The 27,994-nt window shown below is 43.5% G+C and overlaps 1 long non-coding RNA gene across 1 annotated transcript in view; it reads left to right on the forward strand.

The window, feature by feature from the left end:
* Nucleotides 1-15,349: 15,349 nt before the first annotated feature.
* Nucleotides 15,350-27,994, forward strand: part of LOC147361387 (uncharacterized) — a 58,573-nt gene continuing 45,928 nt past the window's right edge. The window contains exon 1 of the long non-coding RNA XR_015137826.1: nt 15,350-16,290. This is a non-coding gene — a long non-coding RNA (uncharacterized LOC147361387). The remainder of the gene's footprint in view (nt 16,291-27,994) is intronic.

The raw sequence follows: 27,994 nt of genomic DNA on the forward strand, positions 1-27,994 counted from the left end.
CCACGCAGTCTGATTCCATCTTCCCAATTCTCTTCATCTCAGGATTCTTAAAGGGGCTTTAAGAAAGTTTCATTTCCAGAGGACATTTGCTCTGGAAGCAGCAGTGTAGACCCACGGGTCTCCACTGGAGAGCTTGAGCGTCCTAGAGGCTGAGCAAGGCAAGCTTCCCAAAGAATCAACTATAGCCATGGAATCGCCACTGTCACTGTGGGCCTGAGCCTCTTAAGTTGGCCCAGGCTTCCTATGCCACAGGGCTCGAGCCACAAACACAGACAGCCCTTGCTCTCTGCAGGTCTCTCTCCCGAGGTTCACGCACACTTCTGTCTTTATTTTCCCTCCTCAGAGCCTCACTGTTTTGCGGACCTGACTCCGCTTTCTCTCTCTGACACTATCTGTTTCCTGCTCCCTGGTGTTTGCGGGGCACAGGCAGAGGCCCCCACTGACCACTCCAAGCCCCTGGGGACCCACCCTGCTCAGGCTAGCCTACTCAGCCAAGAAAAGACATGCTGACTATGAACACGGCCTGCACCTTGGAGGTTAGACGTGAACAGGCTTCCTCGAGAGTTTTCTGTGTCTGGTCTGCCTTTTTCCTGTGCCACTATCTGTTCCTCTGTTCCCCCTCATACTCTGCTCTGGCTCCCAGAAATGGTAGTGCTGCGTGGTCTTCATGTAAAGGTCATCCCAATGGACTGTCACCCCCACAGGCTCCTGGGGCTTGTTGGGGAGGCCTGACTTGACATCTGGTTTCCAGAAGTGCCAGCAGACTCAGGACACCATCTAAGCATGGCCCGACCTTTGATTGAATCAGTTTGAAAACAGTCACAAGGAATTTGCAGCCCAGATGTCAGCTGGAATCCTATTGACTTTTGAGTCGTGATTGACATTGGCTTCAGGGCACAGTGAGCAAAGGCAGGGACCCAGGAGTCCATGTGCCCGGATCCTGCATCTGGGTACTCTGTGACTCCCTGTGTGATCCTGGGCAGGTGACTGAACCCCTCTGTTCCTTCATCTGTAGACTAGGCATAATCATGCTCTTTTTTACAGTTGGGGTGACGATTCACGAGCTGTTGCAAGCAAAGCATGCAGAACAGGGCCAGACCTGCGGTGTCGCCATTAGCTCCGCCCCTTTCCCCTGGCAGCCCTGGCCCTGCAGCTCTGCTGTGGCTCAGGGGCCGTTCCAGGGGCTGTCTCACTGCCCCGTGCTCCCTGGTGGTTTTCTACACAGCCACCCCATTCTGGGTGCCACCCACTTTCCTATCTTGCTTTCCTGTTTTTTTTGGCTGCTCCATCTGGCATGCAGGGTCCGCGACCAACGATTGACCTCGTGCCATCTGCATTGGAAATGCAGAGTCTTAACCACTAGACCACCATGGAAGTTCTCAGCCCTGCTGTGTTTGCTCTCCCAAATACCTCTAATCTCTAAGGTTGGGTAGGCAGACAGCTTTCTGAAGTTGTAGGGCAAGGAGAGGGATTTGTAATACAGTGCTGCACAACTTAGATCAAAATATAATACATCCAGTTCTTAAAAGTTCTTTGAACTCCACAGTCCCTAGCCTCCAGCCCTCTCCTCGTCTCTCTTTTCTGATTGCCTTTTCCCTTACCTTTATCCCTCTGTCTGCTTATGACAAAATCCTTGAGGCTTTACCTCTGCCCTGAATATTCCAAGTTTTTTTTTTTTTTTTTCCTTGAACAAAGATAGCTCTTTTGCCCTTAGAGGAACTCAAGTTGCAGCTTCTTAACTAAAAAAATATTCTGCTGTTTATATGTTGATCATGATAACTGATAGTGACAAGCAGAGAATTTTTTAACAGGCACTAATAAGAAAATGGTAACTAACAACCATCATTAGCATGCATTTTACAGTATACAGAATAAGTTCAAATTTCTTATTGTCTCACTTGAAGTTTCTTTTCTGTTTATGCCTGAAGGGTTTATAAATACAGGCTTCGTAGCAGAGGAGGGAATCACAGAATTTCCCGTGAAGACACATGCACACGTGTGCACAGCTCCCTGTTTTATGTGGACTCTGGGATGTTCACATAAAGCTCCGTAAGGGGCAAGGCCCCAGATCAATTAATAGGCAAAGTCATTGACGCAGTGTCTGTTGATCCCAAGTCCTGGGCTGGAAACTCCTGACACCACGGGCCCCCGTGAGGAGCTATTACAACCTTTTTCTCCTAGTGGATACACGTATTGAGTTTCTGAGAATTCAGAGAACGGATGGGCTCATCTTCCTCTGGGATTATTGGGTCATTTCTCAGCATGTCTGCAGCCTGAAACAAGAGCGAGGCCCTGATGAATCACACTCAACATCCACAGTTCAAGCAGGAGAAATCTGAAATTTGAGCGGAAATTTAAGTACTTCCGAGCACACACCCTTTCATCTTCAAGGACTAATTCACTTTGTTTATTTTATACATCTCTGTAGGGTCAGGTTGCCGTTCCTGGACCCTTATTTCTTAACAATTGGTGGGTGGAGGGACACTTGTAAGTATATTCATTCAGTGGGAGAGCTTGCTTTGACATGTATTTCATTGGTAGAGGCCATAAATACTTTCCGCACACGTGTTTGTGTATCCGTGTGATGCCTCATTTTGGAAAGCAACAATAACAACTGCATGATTAAGCCACAGAGAGGCTAATGTTTCAGCTGGCCGCGTGGAGAAGACAAACAGAGATCATCTTGTCAAGTCATGAAATGGATTGTGCTCTGGTACGAGCTGCCTGCTTATTTCTGGGTTTTGCAGTTCCAGGACTTGAATTTAACCTGTGACTTAAGGTATCTCATGACCTCAGGAAACTTACAAGCTTCTCTCTGTCCCTACCCCAGAGTCACTGCGTGGATGGGATGGAAAGCTGCTAGAAGCCTACAGCTTGGATCAGTCATTGCCCAGGCCTTTTCAGAGCGTCCCTGAATAGTTAAAGAAATGGAGCCCAGTGACTTGTCTGGAATGTCCTTAAGGCTCTTTGCCACCATCAGAGCTTTTAACATAGATTTAATGTCTCCATCGCTGGATCAGAAACTCCAGGCAGAGACTGTATCCTATTTATCTCCATATATCGAGCATCTAAAAAGCAGACATCACTTTGCTGACAAAGGTCCATATAGTCAAAGCTTTGGTTTTTTTCCAGTAATCATATGCGCATGTGAGAGTTGGACAATAAAGAATGCTGAGCACCAAAGAATTGATGCTTTCAAATTGTGAAGCTGGATAAGACTCTTGAGAGTCCCTTGGATTGCAAAGACATCAAACCAGTTTCAATCCTAAAGGAAATCAACTCTGAATGTTCATTGGAAGAACTGATACTGAAGCTCCAATACTTTGGCCACGTGACGCAAAGAGCTGACTCATTGGAAAAGACCCTGATGCTGGGAAAGATTGAGGGCAGGAGGAGAAGGGGATGACAGAGGATGAGATGGTTGGATGGCATCATTGACTCGATGGACATGAGTTTGAGCAAGCTCCAGAAGGTAGTGAAGGACAGGAGAGCCTGGTGTACTGCAGTCCTTGGGGTTGCAGAGAGTTGGACATGACTGAGTGACTGAACAACAACAATAACAATCCAGCATCGAACATAATTACCCTATTACAGTAATGGATTAACAGGTTTGTTGATTGAATAAATGAATGGCCCTGTGCCAAGGGGAGAGTGAAATTAGTTTTGTCTGAATTGAATGATTCTGCTATGACAGCACTCACTTTCCTAGTTTTCTTTGGCTCACTTTATGTCTCTTGTGCCGACTAGAAGTTGTGAGTCGCCATCTGGTTCTACAAGGATTAAGTTTCTTTCTCTAGTCACCGCAGCCAGTGACCATGAGCACACTCTGAAAAGAGTTCAGGGCAGAAGTCAGAAAGGAGGCCCTCTGTGCTCTGGAAAAACTTGCAGGACAGGACTTCAGGTAGTTCGATATTTCCAGGAGAAAGTTTTATGAACCCAATTTCTTGCATCTTCTATCTAGAAAAGCACTACAGGCATTACTGGAGACATCTGCTCCATGTGATTAATAGCAACCTCCTTGTGACTAGCAGCAATTTTCTGCTAAAGTGTGTGCTTGACTGTATGTATCCCCCCTTCATTAAATTTACATATATATATGTATATGCTGGCCTCCCCGCCGCCTCTTCAGAGCAGTGCCCCAGAGCTCTCTGAGAGGCTGTCTCCCGGGCTACAGTCCTCATTAGGCCCCAGATAAAATTTGGCTCACAACCCTCACGTTGTGCATTTTTTTTTTCAGTTGACGGCTGCATATAGGTAATGAATATTGATTGAGAACACTTACACTTTACTTATTCACTTTGTCCCTCAACTGACATGATAATGAATAATTCTGTCATAAAATCAAATGCAAGATCAAACTTAGGGTGACATACTGAGTGAAGTAAGTCAGACAGAAAAAGAGAAATATCATGCGATAGTGCTTATATGCAGAATCTTTAAAAAAAGGATACAAACGAACTTATTTATCAAACAGAAACAGACTCAGACTTGGAGAAATGAACTTAGGGTTGAGGGTGCAGGGGGGAGGGGGAGGGAAGAGAGAGGGAGTTTGGGGTGGACATGTACACACTGCTCTATTTAAAATTAATAACCAACAAGGACCTACTTGCTGTATAGCACAGGAAACTCTGTTAATATTCTGTAACAATTGGGAAAAGAAATTGAAAATGAACAGATTCTCTGCATAGATGTGTATAACTGAATCACTTGTTGTACACTTGAAACTAACACAGCATTGTTAATCAATGACGTCGTTGTGTGTGTTCCGTCGCTAAGCTGTGTCCGACCCCAGGGACTGCTGGCATGCCAGGCTTCTCTGTTCTGCACTGTCTCCCAAAGTTTGCTCAAACTCATGTTTATTGAGTCGGTGATGTTATCAACTAATAACCATCGATTAATAGCTAATCAACTATACTCCAATATAATATAAGAAGTTTAAAAAACAAAGTCAAAGGGAGGCATGAGGGATTGGGACCTTGGGAGAAGAGATGCCTAAGCCCATCCTGAGGCCAGGCCTGATGGAGTGTATGCACAGCCAGCTCCCAGGGGCAGTTTGAAATGTGTTTGTCAGGAGGAGAGAAAACGAGCAGCCCTTAATGGGTGGGGCTCAAGGATGCTAAACAGCCTCTAACATTTGGGTTGGTCCCTGTAATGAAGAATCTTTGTCCCAGTGCCATTCATACGGGAGTCATCTTTTATATTGTAAGTTTAATTTCAGGATATGATGTTTCTTTGCTTCCTCCACACTTTTCTTCCTTTTTCTTCTTTTTAAAAAAATATGTATTTTTATTTGACTGTGCCAGGTCTTAGCTATAACATGCAGGGACCTAGTTCTCTGACCAGGGATTGAACCTGGGCTCCCTGCATTGCAAGAGCGGAGATGTAGCCCCCTGGACCACCAAAGAAGTCCCTCCTCCTTTTTTTTTGAAATTTCTTTTCTTTCTTCCCACCTCCCCTTCCTTCTTCCAAAACTTAAGCATCTACTACAAGAAATCTATATGGAAGGCTATGAAGATGAATCAGCCAGGAACTTGGCCTCAGGGAGCAGAGTCATGCAAGAAGAGAGACGACGTGCTTAGAAACAAGAGGACTGGGCAGAAAATAATAAGCGGAAGGCGAGTAAAAGTCGTGTTAGAGGAGATCAGGCCGAGAGATGTGTTTGGTGTTTTCAGTGAAATGCATCTTACGAATCAATACCTGATCGTGTTTACAGAGCTTAACAGTTTACAAAGGTCTCTCCTATGAAATTTCTGGTCTGTGTTCATTCTTACAATAACCTATAAAGGTGCTTGCTTGTCCTCAGATTTATTCCTCACTGGTTCTCTGCTCTGCTCTGTATCCCCAGGGCCCTGACCCTGCAGTCCAGGTGAGTGCTCAGTCACTCATTCATGTCCGACTCTTTGCGAACCTATAGAGTATATCCCGTGGGCTCCTCTGTCCATGGGGTTCTCCAGGCAAGATTACTGGATTGGCTTGTGCTGCCCTCCTCCAGGGGATCTTCCCCACCCAGGGATAGAACCAGCATCTCTTAGGTCTCCTGCATCATCAGGTGGGTTCTTTACTGCTGGTGCCACCTGGGAAGCCCCTCCTGCAGGCCATGCCCCCATTTCTTATCAGCTGGTTTCTCACAGGGTTCAGTTAATGGGAGCACTGGTGGGAGTGTGAGCTGCTCTGTTAAGCTGTGAGGGTCTGTGTCTTTTCTGGGCCCCACTTCCCACCAGACAGGCCTCGGTGCCTGGACTCGAGTCCTGCCTCCTCCTGCTTTCTGCTTCCTTGTTGCAAATCTCTGGTTACCTTAACCATCTTTTCCTGGGTCTCAGAGCCTCCATCACCTGACTAAGCAACGCCTTGCATTCAATTCCCTTGGTTGTAAATATATGAAGGGGATTATGTTTTCCTAATTAGATCCTAATTAGAAGGAAAGCATTATTCTTAGCATTTAGAGATAAGAAGAGAGAAGAATTAAAGGACTTTCCCAAGGTCAACCAGGCATATGAGGAAGAGCCCAGGTCTGTCTCCTGACTCCAAATACAGGCCTTTATCCACTGCTTCCTGCTGCTTCCCACTGAGCTAATATCGATGGAAAAGATTTTTCCAAGATCGTATGAAAGACATATCGGTTTTTTTTTTCTTCCTCTTTTAAGGTTTTGTGATGTGGCTTTTGTTTTGATTTGTTCTTGGAAAAAGTTAAAGTATTAGCTAGATTGGGAGAATGCCTCACAAGTGCTTATGGGTATCAGTCTGACATTTCGCTCTGTTGCTCAATATAGCCTCACAGAGTAATGCATGTTGGTATAGTCACATGGATTAGCAAGTGACTGGTGCAAGATAAAGTCCTCACAGTATTTTATGCCATAATTTTGTTGTTGTTTAATTGCTAAGTTGTGTCCGAGTCTTTTAAGAGCCCACGGACTGTAGCCTGCCAGGATCCTCCGTCCATGGGATTTCCCAGGCAAGAATACTGGAGTGGGTTGCCGTGCCCTCTTTCAGGGGGTCTTCCTGACCCCAGGATTGAACTCACATCTCCCACAGCTCCTAAACCCCTGGGGAAGCCCCTTATGCCATACTATCTCAGAGTATTGCCATGATTGTCATGATTGTCTCACCTTGGGAGAAAATGAAAAGTAAAGATATTGAAAATGCTTTGGGTTTAGAAACATTCTGATAAACATGTGAATCAGAGATACACTTGTACAGGTTACCACACCCTTTACAAGAATAGTTTAATTCTTCAGTGTTACTGAACTAAATACTAAATGTTCGTACTCACTAGATCAATTAATTCAACAATAATAAATACCTGTTCTCTGAAAAAGCTTTTTTTAAAAAATAAGTTTACTGATTTATTTTTGGCTGCACTGGGTCTTCGTTGCTGCGGTAACTTTCCTAGTTGCGGTGCACGACTTCTCACTGTGAGGCCTTCTCTTGTTGCAGAGCAAGGTCTGTAGAGTGCTGGCTCAGTGGTTGTGGTCCATGGCTTAGCTGCCCCGAGGCACGTGGTATCTTCCTGGACCAGGATCGAATCTGTGTCCCCTGCATTGCAGATGGAATCTTAACCGCTGGACCACCAGGGAGGTCCTCTGAAAAAGCTTTTGAGGGAGGGTCTGAATCTGAAGTAAGGGTCTTGGTGGGTATAGGCCAGTGGGGTGCTGGTCTGGAAAGGATGGGCAGGAATGGGGGTTTTGTATGAAAGCTCAGTTTAGGGGATGCTTGCCCAGAAGACTCATTTGGGGTGGGGACTCTTTGTTCAGATAATACTATGACTTGACTCCTATTATTTCTTGTATAGAACAAGTAACTGGAAATAAGAGTTTAGAAGCCATAAGTCATGGTTTATCATGGACCATGGACCACATCCATTGCCAGGCACATCTATCTTGCCTTGAAAGCAGAGAAGGAGGAATAGGATAAAAAGCATTTGGTGGTGCGATTTCCTTCTTTGCACATGAAACCCAAAAAAATAGCCTCTCTTTCTCTCTCTCTCTTTTAAGTGTGTGGCATTGAATGCTATATTATCAACATCCTTGAAGGATTGGGTTTGGATGAGTTTTCAAATAAATCCCAGTGATTCTCAATTGTGGATTCTAGTGGACAATTGGAAAGTTGTGGGTCGTTTTGTTAGACACAAAATGGGGTTGTTTGGTATATGTCACGGTAGCAAGGCCAGCTCCACAAAACAAAGAATTATACTAGAATTATTGCATCCACCCCGAGGTGTAACACTGTGAGGTGCTCTGTTGTGCCTGTCCCATTTAAACTGTAGAGCTGAGAGTTGAGACTATACTGTTGCTGGGGCTGGGACTAGGGTCTTCCCTGGAAAAGAGGAAAAGGCTTTTTTTTTTCCCAGGTCTTCCCTGGAAAAGGCTTCCAGATATGAGCTTTTTGTAAAGGAGGTGATTTATCAGGAAAAATTCTCATAGTTCTTTGGGGCAAGACATCTAAGAGTGCTTCTGCTTGGAGCAGAAGTAGGACCACCTGCAAAAGAGAGTTATCATGGATCACATTAGATGTGTGGCTTAGAGGTGGCGTCGGCTCTCAGCAGAGAGAACGGGTGAGTTGGTGCAGTTATCACCAGGCTTCTTTGGGCTGTGGAAGGAGCAAGCTGGCCTGTTTCATCTAGCCCCACTGCTGAGCAGCATCTTTTCCACGTTGTTAGGTTGGTGGAAAGTGCGAGTCCTTGGGAGGGTGCATTTAAATGGCTGCAGCAGCCTCTGATGTCTTGGTGGTGATGGTAATGATGCAAATGAAAGAGCACTCAAGGAAATGCCAAAGGGGAAAAGAATAAGACTGCATGGTCCACTCACCCCTTCGCCCTTGGGGAGTCTCCTGCTGTTACCAACTTCGGAAGATTGCGGTTTTATTTTGTTGAGGGAGTTATGGGTAGATGCTCATTTGTCCTCCCTGGGCACTTTAGAAGACGACACTTCCCAGGAGTTCGTGTGAGGCTGAGGTGACCCACGGAATGTGGGTGGAAGTGACCCATGCCACTGCTCGACCTGGCTCCTAGAATCTCCTCTGAGGTGCTTAGCTTATTCTGTCTGTTCCCTGTCCAAGGACACTGTGGAGGCAATCCATGGGAGCAGTCCAGTTCTGGGGTATTGCACAGAGGCATCCGCCCAGGAGAGTCACCCTACTCTGGACTGAGACGTGAATAGTAATTAAATTTATGTTGTATCAAGCCGCTGAGATTTGAGGTTAATTTGCTACAGCATCATAGCCTAGTTTTTGTACAAAAACGTTGAAAGAGCAGCAATCAATGAACTGTTGCTGATTACCTGAGAAAGGGGTAAGGAGCTCAGCGAGGTGATAGAACCCAGGAGAACTGCTCTGCCTAGCCTTGCAGTCTCAGGGTTTAGGTGGTGGGGTTGGCCTTCTGGGTTGTCTCTGGCCAATCATCTTGCTTGTTGCCCTTTTTGGTCTGAGTCAAGGCCTTTCCTGGTGGCACATCATCTCTCAGTCGAGATGGATTTCAGCTTGAGAGTTTCTGGGAGGTTGGCAGGATGTGTTGGCAGATACCATGGCTGGTGTCTCCTCCCTCCTTTTGTTCCCTGCTGAATTCTTCCAGTTGGCGGCCGCTGGTCAGTTCTGTGTTCCTTATCGGGACCTCCTTTTGTGAGATAACTCATGCAAGTGGGTAATTATCGTGCTTGGCAAGGGCAGGTGGTTTTGGTCAATGGTTCCCTAACAACTGCCCTCTGAGAGACTTCATACTCAAGATACTTCTGCAGAGTTGGGTGGAGGTCTCTTCTGTAACTACTTCTTGCTAGGAGTGGGCATCATCTTGCTCAGTAGAGTAGAAGTCTCTACCTGATCTAAGTAGGGTACTTCATGTCTGAAACTGGCTTCCAGCCTTGTAGTAATGACAATTTAGCCTGAAACTGTAGGAGCCTGTTGGAGATAAGCTCTGTGAGCAGTTGAAACAGACAACAATTATTCGAATCTGCCCTTTGGAACTCAAGGAAGGTAAAGGAGGTGGAATGAAGCCTTTTTGCCACAAACAAGAAACAGGGGACATATAGAATTTGTACCTGGAGCCCTGCAGCCTTCTGCCCAGTTTCATATGCATTCACACCATGAAACTAACCAAGCAGGACCCCGTGGCGCCTTCTTGTTGGAGCAGGCCTTCCCCCAGTTCCTCCCTAAGTACCTAGATAATAGTATTTCGTGCATATTTCCTGAGTTGCTTTGTAGATGTGAAAACCCCTTACCAGAAAGAAGATACTAACTCTTTGATGACCATAAGCCACAGCCCCAGGCCTCCTGGAGCCTAAGGACTGATAATGTTAACCCCTGTGACACAGCCCTTACCTTAAGCCCTTACCTTACCTTACCATCAGCCAGAGATGCACAAGTTAATCACATACTCTGTGACACTCCCCCAACACCCCTCCCCCACCACCCCCTTGGTCCCAAGCTGGCTTTTGAAAGTACTTTTAAAACCATTAGGGCACCCTGAGGGATGGAATGGGGAGGGAGGTGGGCGGGGGGTTCACGATGGGGAACACATGTACACCCGTGGCTGATTCATGTCAATGTATGGCAAAAGCACTACCATATTGTAAAGTAATTAGCCTCCAATTAAAATTAAAAAAAAGAAAAAAAAACCCTTAGGGGAGCTTAGAGTTTTTAGGGCATGCGCCACCGTCTCCTTGCATGGCTTTGAAATAAACCTTTCTCTGCTCCAAACTCTAACAGTACAGTTTATTTGGCCTCACTGTGTGTGGGGCACACAAACTTTCACTAATAAAACTTGTAACCTTATAAATATTATTTTAAATTTTAGTAGCTTGTAATTGTACTTTGAGGGCTTCCCCTGACGGCTAAGCAGTTAAGAATCTGCCTGCTAATGCAGGAGACACAGGTTTTATCCCCAGGTTGGGAAGATCCCCTGGAGAAGAAAATGGGAACTGACTCTAGTATTCTTGCCTGGGAAATCCCACGGACAGAGGAGCCTGATGGGCTACAGTCCATAGGGTGGCAAAGAGTCAGACACAACTTAGCAATTGAACAACAACAAACAACAAATCGTACTTCGAACTTTCTACATATACACTTGTTTTCTGCAAAATAAAAAAAAAAAGAGGAAAAGATTGTTTTATCCCTTCCTCTCCAGCTCTTATATATATTTATTTTTCTGGCTTCATTGTGCTGCCTAGAACTTTTATTAAAATATATGAATATAAGTGGTAATAGCCCGCATATCTGAATCACTTCAAATCTCAGAGCAAAATCTTTCAACAATTTACCATTAACTGTGATGACTGCTGCGGGTTTGGATAGATAGTCTTTAATAGATAAAAAATATTCCCTTCTCTTCTTTGTTAACAAAGAGGTTTATTTTTTATGAAAGGATGTTGAATTTCTGCATCTGTTGAGATGATCCTATTTTGTCTTTTATTCTGTTAATGTGATAAAATACATTGATTTTTGTTGTTGTTTTTTTCTCCCCTCCAGCTCTGTCATTTATTTGCATAACTCCTTGGGAGAAGCAGTAAAGAGAGGTCTGTTACATCTTCAAAACAGAGAAGGGCATACTGTACTTTATGTCTGCTTGTTCAAAGAGTTACAATATATGCCACATGGAAGAAATGATGCCATCCTAATTTTGAAGCTGATCGCTAAACCCGTCAGCCTTTTATAATTACAGTCCATGCTAGAGATTGCAAACTGGTGACCAGTGTGGGTAAACGTGGCCTGCAAGTGGGTTTTGTCTAGCCCACAGTGGTTTTAAACTCTCCCTCACCCCAATTCTGAAGGAGATCAGCCCTGGGATTTCTTTGGAGGGAATGATGCTAAAGCTGAAACTCCAGTACTTTGGCCACCTCATGCGAAGAGTTGACTCATTGGAAAAGACTCTGATGCTGGGAGGGATTGGGGGCAGGAGGAGAAGGGGATGACAGAGGATGAGATGGCTGGATGGCATCACTGACTCGATGGACGTGAGTCTGAGTAAACTCCAGGAGTTGGTGATGGACAGGGAGGCCTGGCGTGCTGTAATTCATGGGGTTGCGAAGAGTCGGACATGACTGAGCGACTGAACTGAACTGGATACCCCCAATTTGTTGCTGGAGACACAAAGATTTTACATCTTTGATTTCAGCTTTCTCTCTTTAAAAAAAAATTTATTTATGGCTGCGTTGGGTCTTCATTACTATTCTTGGGCTTTCTCGAGTTGTGGCGAGCGGGGGCTGCTCTCTGGGTGCGGTGCATGGCTTCTCATTGCAGCGGCTCCTCTTGTTGCAGAGTGCGGGCTCTAGGTGCGCAGGCTTTAGGAGCTGTGGTGCGTGCATGGGCTTAGTTGCCCCATGGCATGTGGAATTTTCTTGGACCAGGGATCCAACCTGTGCCTTCTGCATTGGCAGGCGGATTGTTAACCATTGTGCCATCAGGGAAGTTAAGTCCTCAGCTTTCTCTTTAAAAACCAGCAAAAAAGCTGACGCTAATGAACCCGTGCAGCAATCAGCTGAAGAGAACAGGCCCCCTTTGAAAAGGCAAAGCATCCGTCTGTAATTTGCCTCCGGTACATCCGTTCATACCACATTTCTACTTCTAATTTTATTGCACATTTTGTTATCTTGGCAGACTACCTGCCCTTTCACAAAAATGTTGTTTAGCAAGTAAACAAAATATAAAAACATTACAATTTACACTGCTGTAAAATGCTGGAATCAAGCAGCAAATTAAGGGGCAAGTAGTGAAACCGAGCAGGGCCCTGTGGGGCTCCCTGGTGCCGGGGCTTTTCTGTCTTCATTTCTTGTGGGCAAGACTCCAGCCTCCATGGCCTTCCCTGAGTTCCAAAGGGCGGGTTCAAGGGAGGAACTGGTCCTCAGTTCCTTGGAGGAGCAGCCAAGAGACCACCTGAGGCAAGATTAAAGGGACCAGAGAAGCTCATCAAGATTGGGAGACCCACCACCTGAGAGGGCTCCCCAGGTAGCCCTAGTGGTAAAGAACCTGCCTGCCAGTGCAGGAGAGATATAGGATGAAAGTTCGATCCCTGGGTGGGGACGATCCCCTGGAGAAGGAAATGGCAACCCACTCCAGTATTCTAGCCTGGAGATCCCATGGACAGAGGAGCCTGGCGGGCTACAGTCCACAGGGTCTCACAGAGCCAGACACGACTGAAGTGACTTAGCATGCACACACCACCTGAGAGGAGATTAAGGGAGTGCAAGCCCTGCTCACACCCGAATCTTGTCAGAGACCCACTTTAAAAAATGTTATTTATTTTTTAATTGAAGGATAATTGCTTTACAGAATTTTGTTGGTTTCTGCCCAACATCAGTGTGAATCAGCCACAGGGGTACATGTGTCCCCTCCCTCCTGAACCTCCCTCCCATCTCCCGCCCCATCCTACCCCTCTAGGTTGATACAGAGCCCGTTTGAGTTCCCTGAGCCACACAGCAAATTCCCATTGGCTATCTAGTTTACATATGGTAATGTGAGTTTCCATGCTACTCAGAGATCCCACTTTTGAACAGCTGTTACACATCTCATCAAGTCCTCTGGAGTTGAGACACTTGTCCAAGGGCAAAGCCAGGTCTTCTCCCTTCGCCTGTCAAAGCAATAAGTCTGTCCTTTTCTATGTCACTTACAACGCTGTCTCCGGGATGTGATTTTACAACGACATACAGAGAGGCTGAGTTTTTGGTAAGTGGAAGTTTAGAACTTGGATTTTAAGATTTCAAGGCAAGCCAAACCATATATACAGCTTAGAAAATATTGTATGGTAAAACATAAGGTAAACCCCATGGAGCCCTATACCAAGGTCACAGGACGAAAATTTCTGGAATTAAGCAAGCTCCATAGCAACTGCTGCCATGAACCTCCTGATCGTAACTGGCCAGTTCCTGACCCCATAATACTGACCCTATTAGCCAGCCAGAGCATCCTAAACAATCACCTAATGCCCCTCTTCCAGCTGGAATTTTCTCTGTCTTGAGGCTATAAAAATTGGCCACTAGCCTCCGAAAGGGGTCAGCTGTGCCTTGAGCCAGCCTGCTGTTCTAACAGTGTCTCCCACTCTAATGAACTATTCTCCTCTCATTCTGCCTAAAATATCTGGAAATTGTTTTCCAATCCATGCACAGACCACGACAGACCCTAAAGTTAAGAAAATTTGTAAAGCCATTTGTCAGCAATTTTTCAGACTACAAAGATGTTTTATTTATCTCGTTAAACTGTAAAGATTTCACTGACATAAATTTAAACTATTTTGTGGAATGACCACTTCCTAGATAATTGAAGCAATTTACATATTACAGAATATATTCTATAGAACATATTCTATAATTTGAAATCAGACCCAAGAGTGTATTATAAACAATAAACTGTCCTTAAGTATTGGGTTGGGCAAAAAGCTCATTTGGATTTTTCAATAAGATGTTACAGAAAAACCCAAAAGAACTTTTTGGCCACCCCAGTATATGACCTATGATTTATTTGGTATGACTAATTTTACTACACTTCAATTCCAGGCACAAAATAGTTTAGTTTTTTATTTTAATTGGAGTAGGTGGGAGAAAAAGCAGGGTGAGTGTTTAAAAACAAAACAACTTTTCATTTACGTTACAAATCACAAGCTGAAGATACTCTCCAGCAGAGACTCAGAAGCAGTATGATAACTGTTTGGTAAGTAACAGTAATCCAAAAAATTGCAATCCAAATACATTAAAAAAAAAAGTTCTTTTGTAGATATTTCAGAATCCCAAGCTCTTCCTTACATTACAGGAAAAAATGCAAATAAATTTATATTTGAGGCAATATGACAATCCACATCTTTCTCGGGATAGACCATACCAGGCCCCTCAGACGGCAGGATGTTAATCTAGCTTGTCTGCCCATTCCATGAGGCCACTCAAAACATCCTGAACTGTCAAAGAACCTAACTCTTGGGTTGTTCTTAACAATTTTGGATATTTCATGGATTTCTGGGAGTCACTTTCCAGTTTTCATATCACATAAATGGAGAGAGAGGGGCCATTTCCCATGCGTGCTGGGAAATTTCATGTGAAATCCCTTCCTGGATTCATTCTAGCAGTTTCCAGCTTTTCTGCATCTCTTGAATCCAAGGGCTTTCCAGGTGGTGCCTAGTGGTAAAGAACCTGCCTGCCAAAGCAGGAGACACCGGAGACATGGGTTTGATCCCTGGGTTGGGAAGATCCCACTGGAGGAAGGAAATGGCAACCCACTTCAGTATTTTTGCCAGGATAATCCTGTGGACAGAGGAGCCTGGTGGGTTATCATCCATGGGGTCACAGAGAGTCAGAGACGACTGAAACAACACGCATGCACCACTTGATTCCAAATGCTTTAAAGGGACGTGCAGAGCAAGAGGCAAAAAAAGATAGTTTGAGATGTGAAGTTCACACGCAGGTGCGCTGCCCCTCTGAGCTCAGCAACTGCGGGGCGCGGTACCTTCCAGTCCTTTCCAAGCCACAGAAAGCTTGTTTGGTAATTCTGCAGATTAATCACAACTGACCCTGCTGCTCCACTGCTGAGTTCTACCCAAATGCCTGCGAAGGCGTCCCAGAGCAGCAGGCTGCCACTGTGAGAGGCCCAGACAGCAGTGATTCTCAGCACGTTAGCGTCTGCAGGCAGCCCAGCACCCGGGTCGTGGTGACAACCCCAGACACTGAGTGTCCCACCATCCACACAGGTGGTCACTGTCTCCCTTGGAAGCGGTTGGGGGAAGACGCATGGATGGGGAGACCCGCCGTTCTCGTGGAAGGCTGGGATACGGGCCTGGAAGCAAAGGCACTGGCCAGCACAAAAGGGCAGGGGGCAAACAGGATGCGTCATTAACCAGGTAGCGGGTGAACGCTTTATCTGAGCCCTTGGCTGAAGGGCCTGGGCTTAGGGCACGCACTCCAGGCAGAGGCGAGGCGACCACAGATGAAGCCTGGCCTCGCAGTGCCACCCTTGTCAGCCAGGTTGCTTGTGTCCAAAGAAGCGGCAGTCCCTTTAACCAGGGTGGTCCAGGCCAGAAGTTGTCTTGAGGCTACTGTGGGCAGCTGCGTCCATCGCAGCTCAGGACGCAGGGGCGGTCCCAGACCCAGCTGGCCGCATACATTCAGCGCAGGCGCACTAGCAGCTGGCCTCCTGCAGAATCTCAATTTGGAGACTTTGGGTCACTCGAAAGGCAGCAGGCAGGTTTTCTTAGTCTTGCTGTGACTCCAGCTCCTGCTCCGCCTGGCCCTGGGGGCTGGAGCTACAGCTCCTGCTTAGCCCGGAGAGCCTCCACGAGCTTCTGCTTTACGAAATTCAGCCCGTCGTGGTACTTAAGTCTGCAAGGTGAGTACCTACCCCCAACAGCCATGGCAGCTTGTTCTGGAAGTTGTCAATACATTGCTTTTTGAATGTTTAAACACACTTGTGTGTGTGTGTGTGTGTTTTTTTCTTTCTTAGACACAATTCGGCCATGGTGTGTTTTCTTTTCTGTATATTGTTGACTTTGGTTTGCTAAAATTTTGCATCAGGTTTTTGCATGTAATGTGAGAGACGGACCTCTAATTTTCTTTTGTTGGTATGTCCTTGGCGAACTTTAGTTTCAGTGTTATGCCTTCCTCATTGAATGAGCTGGGAAGTAGTCCCTCTTTTAACAGTCTGCAAAGTTTATCAGGCAGGATGTAATTTATTCCTTAAAATATGTCGACCGAGAAAAAGCGCACACTGTGAGAGTTGTGAGTTAAGTTTTATTTGGGAAAATGAGGATTGCAGCCTGGGAGACAGCCTCTCAAGATAGTTCTGAGAACCTGCGCAGAAGAGCTAAGGGGAGGGTCAGTATGTATGAGGTTTTAAGGGATAAGTGCAAACAAGAATACATTTTGGCAGAAGGTTGCTGCTGGTCACCAGAAGTAAGATGTCTCCCCTAATGATTTTAGTGCTTTTCTAGGTATGAGAAGATGCGAGAAACTGGACTCAAAATAAGTTCACCATACAAATGCAACTTTTCCATATGGGATATTTTTTCAAGTTTTTAATCTTTTTTATCACAAACTTACACAAAATACTTCTCAGAAGTCGTATTCGGTAGACTTCTTACATCTCATTTGTCAGAACTGTGACTCAGAAACAGTATTTGGAGCGTTGATCATTTTCACCTGACCCACTGCTGCCACAAACAAGACGGGGCTTCTGTTAGATGACAGGAAAAATCAGTTAAGTGGGTCTTAGTTCTTTAGCTTTTGTATAATTTTTCTTTTAAGATTTCTCATTTAAGTGATATCATATGATATTTGTCTTTCTCTATCTGACTTATTTCACTTACTATGGTAATCTCCAGGTCATCCATGTTGCTGCACAGATATTATTTCATTTTTTTTAATGTTTGAGTAGTATTCCATAATAACATCCCATGCCATAGTACTCATTCCATATGTACCACGTCTTCTTCATCCGTTTCTCTGTGGATGGATATTTATGTTGCTTCCATGTCTTGGCTTCTGTAAACAGTGCTACAGTGAACATTGGCATGCACATATTCTTTCAAACCATGGCTTTCTCTGGATACATGCCCAGGAGTGGGATTGCTGTGTCATATGGTAAGTAAGTGTTAGTCGCTCAGTCGTGCCCGACTCTTTGCGACCCCATGGACTGCAGCTCACCAGGTTCCCCTGTCCATGAGATTTACCAGGCAATGATACTGGAGTGGGTTGCTGTTTCCTTCTCCAGCTCTACTTTTAGTTTTCCAAGGACCCTCCATACTGTTTTCCATGTGCCAATTTACATTCCCACCAACAAAGTGGGAGGGTTCTTCCCTTTTCTCCATTCCCTCTCCAGCATTTATTGTTTGTAGATTTTTTTGATGATGGTCCTTCTAACTAGTGTAAGGCGATATCTCATGATAGTTTTGTTTTTTCAGCTTTTTATTTTATATTGGGGTATATAGGTGATTAGCAATGTTGATTGTTTAATTAGTTTCAGGTGATTAATTAGTCTCAGGTATACAGCAAAGTGATTTAGTTATACATATTCCTTTATCTGGGGGCTTCCCAGGTGGCTCAGGCAGTAAAGGATTCACCTGCAATGCAGGAGACCTGTGTTTGATTCATGGGTTGGGAAGATCCTCTGGAGAAGGGAAGGACTACCCACTCTAGTATTCTTGCCTGGAGAATTCCATGGACAGAGGAGCCTGGCGGGCTGTAGTCCATGGGGCTGCAGAGTCAGACAGGACTGAGCGACTAACACACTATACATGTATCTAGGGCTTCCCAGATGGCACTAGTGGGAAAGAACCTGCCTGACAATGCAGGTGGAGACCCGGGTTCAGTCTCTGGGCTGGGAAGAGCCCGTGGAGGAGGGCATGGCAGTCCACTCCAGTGTTCTTGCCTGAAGAATCCCATGGACAGGATTCTGGGGTCCATGGGATCACAGAGGCAGATACGACTGAAGTGACTTAGCACTCATGCATACATGTATCTATTCTTGTTCTAATTCTTTCCCCATTTAGGTTGTTATGCAATACTGAGCGGAGTTCCCTGTGCTGTACAGTAGGTCCTAGTTCATTACCCATTTAAAATATAGCAGTGTGTACACGTCACATCCAGACTCCCTAACTATCCCTCCCTTCTCCCTCCTCCCTTAGAACCATGAGTTCATTCTCTTGAGTCTGCGAGTCTTTTTTTGTTTTATAAATAAGTTGATTTATATCAGTGTTTTTAGATATGCATATAAATGGTAGCATATGAATATTTGTCTTTCTTTATGTCTCGCTAAGGATGACAATCTCTAGGTCCGTCCATGTTGCTGCAAACAGCATTATTTCATTCTTTTTAATGGCTAGTTAATATTTTATTGTATATGTGTGCCAGATCTTCTTAATGCATTCCTCTGTTGATGGCCATTTAGGTTGCTTCAATGTCTTGGCTATTGTAAACTGCACTTCAATGAACACTAGGGTGCATTTGTACTTTCGGACCATGTTTTTCTCTGGATATATGCCCAGGAGTGGGATTGCAAGGCCATATGGTAGCTCTATTTTTAGTTTTTTAAGGAACCTTCATACTGTTCTCCACAGTGGCTGTACCAGTTTACATTCCCACCAATAGTGTAGGAGGGTTCCCTCTCTCTGCACCCTCTCCAACATTTATTGTCTGTAGATTTTTCGATGGTGGCCATTCTGACCAGTGTGAGGTGATAACCTCATGATAGTTTTGAGTTGCATTTTTCTAATAATTGATGGTGTAGAGCATCTTTTCATGTGCTGCTTGGCCATCTGTATGTCTTCTTTGGAGAAATGTCTGTTTAAGCTTTCTGTCCTCTGCCCATTTTTAAATTTTTTTTTTGTATTGAGCTGCATGAGCTGTTACTAGATTTTGGAGATTAATCCCTATGAGTCCCATCGTTTGCAGATATTTTTGCCCATTCTGTGGGTTGTTTTTTTTTTGTTTTGTTTATGGTTTCCTTTGCAGTGCAAAAACTTTTGGGTTCAGTTAGGTCCCATTTGTTTGCTTTTGTTTTTTCATTAGTCTAAGAGATGTATTGAAAAGGATATGGCTGCAGCTTACGTCCAGGAATGTTCTGCCTGTGTTTTCTTTTAAGAATTTTTTAGTATCAGGTCTTACATTCAGCTCTTTAATTCATTTTGAGTTTATTTTTGTGTGTGGTGTTAAAGAATGCTCTAATTTCTTTCTTTTACTTGTAGCTGTCTAGTTTTTCCAGCACCACTTATCGAAGAGACTGACTTTTCTTCATTGTATAATCTTGCTTCCCCTAATTGACCATAGACGTATGGGTTTCTTCTGGGCTTCTATCATGCTCCGCTGATTTATATTTCTGTTTTTGTGTTACTATCATGCTGTTTTGATGACTATAGGATTGTAGGACAGTTTGAAGTCAGGGAGCCTAATGCTTCCAGCTCCATTTTTTTCTTTCTCAAGGTTGTATTGGCTGTTTGGGGTCTTTTGTGTCTCCATACATATTTAAATCGTTTTGTTCTAGTTCTGTGAAAAATGCCATTGGTAATTTGGTAGGGATTGCATTGAATCTATAGATTGCCTTGGGGAGTGTAGTCATTTTGACAATATTGATTCTTCTGATCCAAGAACACAGTAAATCTTTCCATCTGTTTGCATGTCTTCAATTTCTTTCATCAGTGTCTTATAGTTTTCAGAGTACACGTCTTTTGCTTCTGTAGGTAGGTTCATTCCAAGGTATTTCATTCTTTTTAATGTGATGGTAAGTGGGATTGTTTCCCTAATTTCTCTTTCTGATCTTTTATTGTTTGTATATAGAAATGCAACAGATTCCTGTGCATTAATTTTGTATTCTGACTTTACCAATTTATGGATGATATCTAGTAGTTTTCTAGTAGCATCTTTAGGATTTTCTATGTATTATGTATTAGTATTACATTATCTGAAGATATTGACAGTTTCACTTCTTATTTTCCAATTTGGATTCCTTTTATATCTTTTTCTTCTCTGATTGCCATGACTGGGACTTTCAGAACTATTTTGAATAGAAGTGGTGAGAGTGGACATCCTTGTCTTGCTCCTGAACTTAGAGGAAATGCATTCAGCTTTTCACTATTGAGTATGATGTTAGCTGTAGGATTGTCATATATGGGCAATATTATGTGGAGGAATGTTCTCTCTAAGCCCTCTTTCTGGAGAGTTTTTATTATAAGTGAGTGTTGAATTTTTTCAAAAGCTTTTTCTGCATTTCTTGAGATGATCACATGATTTTTATTCTTCAATTTGTTTATGTGGTGTATCCAACACTTACTGGTTTATGGATATTGAATAATCTTTCCATCCCTGGGATAAATTCCATTTTATCATCGTATATAGTCCTTTTAATGTATTGTTGGATTCTGTTTGCTAGTATTGTGTTGAGGATTTTTGTGTATATGTTTCTTAGTGATCCTGGCCTGATTTTGGTATCAAGGTAGTGGTGGCCTCATAGAATGAGTTCAGGAGTGTTTCTTCTGCAATTCTTTGGAATAGTTTCAGAAGGATACTAAATGTTCCTTCTCTAAATGTTTGGTGTAATTTCTCTGTGAAGCCGTCTGCTTTTGGACTTTTGTTTGTTGAGAGTTTTTAAGTTACTGATTCAATTTCAGTAATAGTAATTGGTCGGTTCATATTTTCAGTTTCTTCCTGGTTCAGCCTTGGGTGATTGTACATTTCTAAGAATTTATTCATTTCTTCTAGCTTGTGTATTTTATCGGTATTTAGTTACTCATAGTAGTCTCTTATCCTTTTTATTTCTTTGGTGAAGGTTGTAACTTCTTTTTTATTTGATTTTATTGACCCTCACCCTCTCTCTCTCTTTCTTGATGAGTCTGGCTAAAGTTTTATTAATTATGTTTATCTTCTCAGAGAAATAGCTTTTAGTTTAATTGACCTTTTCTATTGCTTTTGTAGTATCTAGTTTATTTATTCTGTACTGATCCTTACGATTTCTTTCCTTTTGCTAACTTTGGGTTTTGGTTTTTCCTCCTTCTCTAGTTGCTTTAGGTACAAGGTTAGGCTTTTTATTTGAGATTTCTGTTTCCTGAGGTAGTATTGTATGGGGCTTCTCTGGTGGCTCAGATGGTAATGAATCTACCTGCAATGCAGGAGACCTGGGTTCAATCCTTGGGTCAGGAGGATCTCCTGGAGGAGGGCATGGCAACCCACTCCAGTATTCTTGCCTGGAGAATTCTTTGGACAGAGAGGAGTCTGGTGGGCCCCAGTCCATGAGTTGCAAAGAGTCAGACATGACTGAGTGAGCAACACTTTCGCTATCATAGTACAATAAACTTCCCTCTTAGAACTGCTTTTGCTGTGTCCTGTAGGGTTGAGGTCCTCATGCCTTTTTTTTTTGTCTCTAGATGCTGTTTGATTTTCTCTTTGATTTCTTCAGCGATTCATTGGTTGTTCAGTAGCCTGTTGTTCAGCATCCATGTGTTTGTGTTTTCTGCAGATCTAATAGTGGATTTCAAATGTCATAGCATTGTAGTTGGAAAAGATGCTTGATATTTTAATTTTCTTAAATTTACTGAGGCTCACTTTGTGGCCCAGTGTGTGATCCATCCTAGAGAACGTTTCTTGTGCACTTGAGAAGAATGTGTAGTCTTCTTCTTCTTCGCTTGATCCATTGATCATTATGTAGTATCCCCTGTCTCTTAACAGTCTTTTGCTTTAAATTTTATTTTGTCTTCCATGAGTATTGATACACTGGCTTTCCTTTGATTTCCACTTGCATGGAATACCTTTTTATGTCCCCCCCACTTTCCGTCTGTATGTGTTGCTATATCTGAAGTGGGTCTCTTATAGACAGCATATATAAGGGTCTTTTTAAAAATATGTATTTTAAATTTTATTTGGCTGTGTCAGGTCTTAGTTGCAGCATGCAGGATCTTTAGTTGAAATATGTGGGATTTTTAGTTGTAGCATACAAACTCTAGGTCCTTGACCAGGGATTAAACCCAGCCCCCTTGCATTGGGAGCATGGACTCTTAGCCACTGGACCACCAGGGAAGTCTCCACAGGTCTTGATTTTGTATCCTTTCACCCAGTCTGCTTCTCTTGGTTGGGGCATTTAATCTGCTTACATTTAAGGTAATTAACAATATGTATATTCTTAACTGCCATTTTGTTAATTGTTTTGCATTTATTTTTGTAGGTCTTCTTTTCTTCCCTTACTCTCTTGTTCTCTTGTGATTTGATGACTGTCTTTAGTGTTGTGTTTGGATTCCTTTTTCTTTTTTGTCTGTACATAGATTATAGATTTTTTTGTTGTTTGTGGTGACCATGTGTTTTGGTATAGCAGTCTATATGTAAGCAGAATTGTTGTAAGTTTCTGGTCTTTTAACTTCAAAGGCATTTACAATGTTTTGCATTTATAGTATTTTCTCATGATTCCTAGTTTAGATATCTTAGTTCTATTTGTATGATTTCCTACCTTTCAGTTCAGTTCAGTTGCTCAGTCGTGTCCGACTCTTTGACAACCACATGAATTACAGCACGCCAGGCCTCCCTGTCCATCACCAACTCCCGGAGTTCACTCAAACTCACGTCCATTGAGTCGATGAAACCATCCAGCCACCTCATCCTCTGTCATCCCCTTCTTCTCCTACTCGCAATCCCTCCCAGCATCAGAGTCTTTTTCCAATGAGTCAACTCTTCGCATGAGGTGGCCAAAGTACTGGAGTTTCAGCTTCAGCATCATTCCTTCCAAAGAAATCCCAGGGCTGATCTCCTTCAGAATGGACTGGCTGGATCTCCTTGCAGTCCAAGGGACTCTCAAGAGTCTTCTCCAACACCACAGTTCAAAAGCATCAATTCTTCGGCACTCAGCTTTCTTCACAGTCCAACTCTCACATCCATACATGACCACTGGAAAAACCATAGCCTTGACTAGACGGACCTTTGTTGTCAAAGTAATGTCTTTGCTTTTGAATATGCTATCTAGGTTGGTCATAACTTTTCTTCCAAGGAATAAGTGTCTTTTAATTTAACTGTTTGCTTTTACCAGTGAGCTTTTCCATTTGTAATTTCCTTGTTTCTAGTCCTGGCCTTTTCTTTTGCACCTAGAAAAGTTTCTTTAGCATTTGTTGCAAAGCTTGTCTGGTAGTGCTGAATTCTCTTAGCTTTTGCTTGTCTGTCTATGGTTTTTCCAGTGGTCATGTATGGATGTGAGAGTTGGACTGTGAAGAAAGCTGAGCACCAAAGAATTGATGCTTTTGAACTGTGGTGTTGGAGAAGACTCTTGAGAGTCCCTTGGACTGAAGGAAATCCAACCAGTCCATTCTAACAGAGATCAGTCCTGGGTGTTCATTGGAAGGACTGATGCTGAAGCTGAAACTCCAGTACTTTGGCCACCTGATGTGAAGAGCTGACTCATTGGAAAAGACCCTGATGCTGGGAGGGATTGGGCGCAGGAGGAGAAGGGGACGACAGAGGATGAGATGGCTGGATGGCATCACCGACTTGATGGACATGAGTTTGGGTAAACTCGGACAGGGAGGCCTGGCATGCTGCAATTCATGGGGTCGCAAAGAGTCGGACACAACTGAGTGACTGAACTGAACTGAAAGCTTTTAATTTCTCCATCAAATCTGAATGACAGCCTTGTTGGGTAGAGTATTCTTGGTTGTAGCTTCTTCCCTTTCATAACTTTAAATATATCATGTCACCTCTGTCTGGCCTGCGTGAGTTTCTGCTAAGAAATCAGCTCATAACCTATCTTTAGTGGGACTTTGCTTATATATTATTTGTTGCTTTTCTCTTATGCTCTTAATGCTTCTTCTGTGTCTTTAATTTTTGTCAGTATGGTTACCATGTGTCTTGGGCTGTTCCTCCTTGGGCTCGTCCTGCCTGGGACTCTCTGTGCTTCCTGGACTTGAGTGACTGTTTCCTTTCACATGTTAAGGAAGTTTACAGCTATTATCTTTTTCAAATATCTTCTTGGGTCCTTTCTCCCTCACTTCTGCTTCTGGGACCCCTATAATGTGAATGTTGGTGTGTTTAATGTTGTCCCAGACATCTTTTAGACCGTCTTCATTTCTTTCATGGAAACGGCAACCCACTCCAGTGTTCTTGCCTGGAGATTCCCAGGGACGGTGGAGCCTGGTGGGCTGCCGTCTGTGGGGTCGCACAGAGTTGGACACGACTGAAGCGACTTAGCAGCAGCGGCGGCATTTCTTTCACTCTCTTTTCTTTCTTTTGTTCTGTGACTGATTTCCACCATTCTGTCTTTCAGCTCACTTATTTGTTCGTCTGCCTCACTTTTTCAGTTGATTCCTTCTAGTGTATTTTTCATATTGCAGTTACTGTACTGTCCAGCTTTTGTTCTTTAGTTCTTCTAGGTCTGTGTTAGACATTTATTGTATCTTCTCAATCTGTGCCTCCATTCTTTTTCTGAGATCATGGATCATCTTGACAGTCATTATTTTGAATTTTTTTCAGGTAGACCACCAGTCTCCACTTCACTTCGTTCTTCTCCTGGGGTTCTATCTCCTTCATCTGGGACATATTCCTCTACCATCTCATTCTGTCTAACTTTCTGTAATTGTTATTTCCATTCTGCAGGTGGCAGGGTTGTAGTTCTTCTTGCTTCTGTTGTCTGCCCCCCTGGTGGATGAGGCTAAGAGGCTTGGGCAGGCTTTCTTGGGGGAGGGACTAGTCCTTGCCCACTGGTGGTAGAGCGGGGTCTTGTGTCTCTGGTGGGCAAGGCCATTTCAGGGGGTGTGTTGAGTGGGCGACTGTGTACTCAGGAAGACTTCACGCCACCTGTATGTTGATAGGTGCAGCTATATTCCTGTCCTGTTGGTTGGCTGGCCTGAGGCATCCCAGCATTGGCGCCTACAGGCTGTTGGAGGAGGCCCCGTCTTGGTGAGAGAATGGTGGACCCCAGGAGGGCTCATACCAGTGACTTCTCCCCAAAACTGCTACTTCAGTGTCTGTCCCAGCAATGAGCCACAGCTAACCCCGCCTCCATAGTAGATGCTCAGTACCAACAGGTGGGTCTGACCCAGGTTCTTATGAGGTCATTGCTTATTCCATTTGGGCTGCTATAACAAACAAAACTGTAGACTGGGTATTTTAAACAAATATTTGTGCCTCACTGTTCTGGAGGCTGGAAAGTCCAAGATCAAAATGCCAGCAGATTTGGTGTCTGGTGAGAACTCACTTCCGGTTCATAGATATCTTTTCAGGAAAAGATTTTATCTGAAGGCCTGTTCTGCCAGTTTTTCCTAAGCACAGAGTGCCTCATTCCTGATCTCTACCCTAGACTCTTTTCAGAGTGTGTTGAAGGTCATTGGCCAATAACTTCATCCTTATAGAGGCAGATGGCAAGCAACAGTTTTTAGTTGTCAAATATTTGATGAAAGTGTTGAATTCCTCTGGATTTCAGATTTTCATTGAGGCCAAGGCTTTAGATTATGGGTTTGGTCCTTTAATAGATGTAGAACTATTCAGATGTAGAACTATTTGGTTTGGGTAAGTTGAGCTTTCCCTAGGGTAGATTCCATCTAAAAATTTAAATTAATTGGCTCAAAATTGTTCATAGTAAGCTCTTATGATTTTTCCAATATAGGATCTGTAAGGTGTTACTTTTTTCATTCTTAATTTTGGTTGTTTGTGTTCCCTCTGTCTCTGTGTCCCTCCTTCTCTTTTTCATACACATAGCTTCTCTGGGCTCATCTTGTTCAGGCTGGTCAGTTACAGACTTGGGCCACATCTAACCTTGAGTCTGTTTTTGTCAATAAAGTTTTATTGACACACAGCCACACCTAGTCATTTATTGTCTATGGCCGCTTTCACTCTACAATGCCAGATAGAGCTGCACAGAGACCACAGGCCTGCCAAGACTAAAATAATAATAATACACCCGGCCCTTTACAGAAAAAGGATCTACTTGAACAACTTTCAAATATACTATAAAGCAGTGTTAACAGTAGTTTTCGGGTTGTACATTACATCCCAAGGGTTGTTTTTTATTTTACTTTCTTCTTTGTAGCTTTTGTGTTTTCAAAACCTTTTTATATTGAATATGTACTATTTTATAATCTAGAAACAGTCATAAAATAAACCCATGGCTCACCTTAATCCAATGGATTGTGTGAATCCAGTTCTGAAGGATTAAAATACCATCTTTTTTTCAATTAAAGTACAGTTGATTTGTGATACTATATTAGTTTGAGGTGTACACCATAGGGATCGAGTATTTTTATAGATTATATTCTAAAGTTATTATAAGTATTGACTGTGTTTCCTGCAGTGTGTGATAGATCCTTGTATCATAATAGTTTGCACCTCTTAATCTCCTCCTCGTATTGCTCCTCCCTCCTTCCTCTCCCCACTGGTGACCACTAATTTGTTCTCTGAATCGATGAGTCTGTTTCTGTTTTGTTATATTCATTTACTTTGTTTTTCAGATTACACGTATAAGTGATAACGTGCAGTATTTGTCTTTCTCTCTTTGACTTATTTCATTGAGCATAAATACCTCCAGGTCCATCTGTGTTGTTACAAATGGCAAAATTTTGTTCTTTCTTGTGGCTGATAACACAAAGTCTTTAGCGAGCTAGAGATTCTTTGTATTTTTAAACAATTTAGTTCCTATATTTCACACTAAGAAGACAAGAGCTTGGGGGAAGCCACATGGGAGGCTCCTGGCACGGTGAGACCGAGCGTCTTTGCGCTGCTCCAGGGAGCAGTCTGCTCCGTGGCTGTAGTTGTCTTGTCTGTAGTTGACAGCGGTTTTAGCCCTTGCGGCCTTGGTCGTCTTCAGTTTTATTGATTGAATTAATACTTCTTTATCTACAAAAAGTAGAATGGATTTTTTAAAAAGTCTTTTTCATTATGACAAGAATCTATCCAATTGGATTCTATTAACTAAAAATTTTGGTTTAAAAGCATCTAAGTAGTATTAAGGGAATTCTCTTCTTGAACTTTCTAATTCGCTTTCATAAGAGCCAATTTCCACCCCTCCACTCCCTTTTTTTTTATAGAGCAGGTCATTTGTAGATGGATCTTATCTTCAAAGGAAGGCTGAAGAGGGGCAGTTTGGTTTCTTGACTGATTACACAGCTTTTCCGTATGGGATGTTTTATTTTACATTCTTGAATTAATCGTTAGCTGATTTCCCATATCTGATTCCATTTGGAATAGCAGTCCTGTTCCATTTGGGCTGCTCTAACAAAAATACAGACTGGGTGCTTTTCACAAATGAATTTTTGGCTGTGCCGTGTCTTCGTTGCCGTGCACGGGCTTTCTCACCACGGGTTGTGGTGAGCGCGGGCTCCTTTCCCCTGTGGTGGCTTCTCTGACTGTGGAGCGCGGGCTCTAGGCTCAGGCTTCGGCTGCTGCGGAGCACAGCGTCAGCTGCCCTGCAGCATATGCAGTCTTCCTGGACCAGGGACCAAAAGCGTGTCCCCTGCATTGGCAGGCAGGTTCTTAACCACTGGATCACCAGGGAAATCCCTAGACTGGGTGTTTAAAAGACAAATACTTATTTCTTACTATTCTGGAGGCTAGCAGCTCTGAGATCAAGATGCTGGCAG

The sequence above is a fragment of the Bos grunniens genome, chromosome 12 (genome assembly GCF_055505025.1).
Source record: "Bos grunniens cultivar Pamir isolate PY7600 chromosome 12, Bosgru_T2T1.0, whole genome shotgun sequence".
Taxonomy (NCBI): Eukaryota; Metazoa; Chordata; class Mammalia; order Artiodactyla; family Bovidae; genus Bos; species Bos grunniens.